This window comes from Carcharodon carcharias, chromosome 6 (assembly GCF_017639515.1).
Source record: "Carcharodon carcharias isolate sCarCar2 chromosome 6, sCarCar2.pri, whole genome shotgun sequence".
In the NCBI taxonomy this organism is placed as follows: domain Eukaryota; kingdom Metazoa; phylum Chordata; class Chondrichthyes; order Lamniformes; family Lamnidae; genus Carcharodon; species Carcharodon carcharias.
The window spans coordinates 132,448,554-132,452,122 of NC_054472.1; the positions used below are offsets into that span (position 1 = coordinate 132,448,554).

General features: G+C 41.2%; 1 pseudogene; it reads left to right on the forward strand.

The window, feature by feature from the left end:
• Positions 1-2,211: 2,211 nt before the first annotated feature.
• LOC121279452 lies at positions 2,212-2,330 on the forward strand (annotated as a pseudogene).
• The last annotated feature ends 1,239 nt before the right edge of the window (positions 2,331-3,569 follow it).

A 3,569-nucleotide genomic window follows, 5' to 3' on the forward strand; every position in this document is an offset into this window, starting at 1 on the left:
TTTATTACCTCTTTTGTGAGCTGCATTCACTGCTGCATTTGCTTCTGTGTTGCTGCTGACAGCAGCCTCTGATTCAGATTACCTGTTATTTTTTATACTTTTCTGCTGCCAGTCATTATCCCACACAGCTTTTTCAAATTGCTTGGAGAAACTTCAACAGTTGAATCATCCCCATTCTAATTCAGAATTGCTTTTATCCGCCAGCTCAATATTAACTCAGACATTAGAAAAGCATATTCATGGAACATTAACTGCAAGCTCAGAACCACTTACCAATTGATTCAGTATAGAAAATATTACTTTTCATTAGTATATGTTTCATTTCAAATATCATGTCTTATGGTAACATTTTATGCTATTAATCAAATTTCCTTTACTTCTCTGCACAGCTCATATTAAAAAGAAGCTTTTAGAGATTCTTTTGTCTGTTCAGATAAAATATTAATTATGACTCGCCTAATGAATTTTGAACATTCCTATTAAGAAGCAGTTCATTCAGAATGTCAATGCTATCAGATGGCAGAATACAAAAGAATAAATCTACTGGTGCCAAAGAGAATGCCAACACCAGCCATTTATGGAGAAGAAAAACATTTGACTTGACAGCCTTCAGATTTTGTTCCTGGGAATGATGTGATAAATTGTATGGTATCAATGATAATGTCAGTCATTTGCATTCAGTTGAATTAATATTAAAAACAATTAGCTGCCAGCAAAATAGCATGAGTAATTGTCCAAGTATTTTTTAATATTTCTTATAGAGGAAATATCTATGGGGTGAAGGATTGTGCTGGTTGCAATGTGTATTGCACCATCAACATGTTCTTTATGATTGTATTTCCACATAAGAGGGAAGCTTGACCCCCCCCCCCAAGAGCAGGTATCACAGTGTCTTTGCAGTGCAGAAGGAGGCTATTTGGCCCGTCAAGTCTGCATTGGCTCTCTGAAAGAGCATTCTACCTAGCCCCATTCCCCTGCCTTATCCCTGTAACCTTGCACATTCGCTCTTTTCAGGTAGCAATCCAATTCCCTTTTGAATACCTCGATCGAACCCTTTCAGGAAGCTTGTTCCAGGTTCCAACCACCCTCTGGGTGAAAAAATTTTTCCTCACATCACATTTGCTCTTTTTGCCAATTATTTTGAATCTGTGCCCTCCAGTTCTTGATGTCCTCTTGAGTGGGAACAGTTTCTCACTATTTACCCTGTTCAGAGCCCTCAGGGCCTTGAATGCCTCTATCAAGTCTCGTCTCAGCCTTCATTTCTCCTGGTGCTATTGGGTCAGGGGGCAAGTACAAATTGTGGAAAATTGAAGTGCAATTGCAATACAGCTCCAATGAATTGACTGCAGAATTTAATTGATGCACATTTGACTGCATGTAAGTAACCTGCTGGCTGGAGTCAGCATAATCATTAGGACAGGTGGGTGGTAATTAGCACAGCCATTAACATTGTCAACACATGGTAATGAGGCAATTGCCAATGGAATTAAAAAGGGTTTTGAACTTAACGCCTCCAGTCTGGATTTTCGGGGGCTAGTTACAGGTGTCTTTGCTCTTCAGATTGACCAATCTCAATAAAGGCCCAGTGTTTACAATGCTTTGTCAGTTCCCTTTGGCAAAAACTATGTAGAGACTTCTTGAAAGCATAGAGATTTTTCAGAACTTTGGAGGCTTTCAGATAGACATAAGCAGGATGGGTGTTTCACTACATTGACGGAGGAAGAAAATCACAGCAATGGCAAGGTCATGCTGTGTGGTGTCAGCAGGTACACAGGAGAGAGGTGCAGAACAGCAGAAAAGAAAACAACAGAGAGACCAAGGTTGCAGGATGGACTAATACATACAAATCACTTTGTCTCTGGCTCCTTCCTGTAGAAATTGGAGAAAATGCCACAATCAGGTTAGCCACGATCTTACTGAATGGTGGATTAGGCTCAAGAGGTCGAATAGCCTACTCTTGCTCTTATTTCTTATGTTCTTATGAAACATCTTGAGGAATTCTCAGTTGGTTGCCTTTAAATGTATACTCAGAGCCATGGATAGGTTGAGTGCCAGATGTTGAGTTATATATCCCAGTGATGACAGTAGCAAGAATGAGCATTGTCATTCATCTCGCTGGCTGGCAAGCACAGGTTACACAAGGACCACCACATCAACCAAGAATTCTGAAATGATCACAGGTGATTTTGTTCTATCAGTGTACAATTAGTGTGCAAGGGTTTCTGCTGTGAATGACACATGGACGAGGCGCTTGCGCTTTATCCATGCGGAATCGATAATAAGAGATTTTGGAAGCACAATTTTTGTTTCTTGGAGCTGCTGGTGCTCCGAAAAAAAAAAATAAGGCTCATGCAGGTGGAGGATGGCTAAGGGACTAATCAAGTATCTTCTAATGAGAAAAGCATTGAAGAGGAGCAGGGGAAGGAACAAGAAACTGGGTACCCAGCTGCATGCATTGCTGATTAGGTGCCAAGAATGTCTTAATAGTTAAAATCTTCAGTTAGTTATTCTGACTGGAACAAATACCAAATAAAAATCACCATCCTTCACTCCTGAGACTCCCACATGTCCCTTTGCAGGCAGTAATTCTTAAATCACAGGTAATTCTATTGCACACCCGCACAATGGGTCATATATTGATGTTCATCAAGAAGCAGGTTAAATGGTGGATGCTGAACAGTAATGTAGCTGCCTCTCTGCTGCCCTTCCTGTTTCTATTAGGGTGATGTAAATAAAGCTTGTTCAGCAATGGCTGTTTGCAGTGACTCCACGTGCTGAGTCTATTTTCAGTGCAGTACACAACAGATTGACACTTGGGATGCAATAAAGGGCAACACGTGAAATAAATTTTATGTGGTGCTATCAAAAAAAAAGAAATTTGGCAACTAACATTTTAGCAAACATCTATGTGCATACCCCTGATAAATTACAGATGCATTATCTTACGCTTCCCACATATATGTGGTGCCTCCTGTGTGACTACAGCGGAGCGAGAAGTAACCTGCTCACACTCCCTGCCCTGACTGCTGAGATCTGTGAGTCAGAACTCTTGAGGGTTTTGTCAAAGTCAGTGCCAACTACACATGTCGAGAGACAGACTCGACCATTGGGATATCAAACAGCTGACAGGTACTAACCGTGCAATGGTGGGGGGATGAAGGGCGGCAATGGGTGAGAAGTGGGAAAGCTTTGAATAAAGTCACTATTTCTATGATAAAAACAAAAAACTGCGGATGCTGGAAATCCAAATCAAAAACAGAATTACCTGGAAAAACTCAACAGGTCTGGCAGCATTGGCGGAGAAGAGTAAAGTTGACGTTTCGAGTCCTCATGACCCTTCAACAGAACTGGGTAAAATTAGGAGAGGGTTGAAATATAAGCTGGTTTAAGGTGGGGGGGGGGGGATGGGGGGAGAAAAGTGGGGGGGGGTGGTGGTTGTAGGGATAAGCAAGCAGTGATAGGAGCAGATAATCAAAAGATGTCACAGACAAAAAAACAAAGAGGTGTTGAAGGTGGTGATATTATCTAAGAGAATGTGCTAATTAAGAATGGATGGCAGGACACACAAG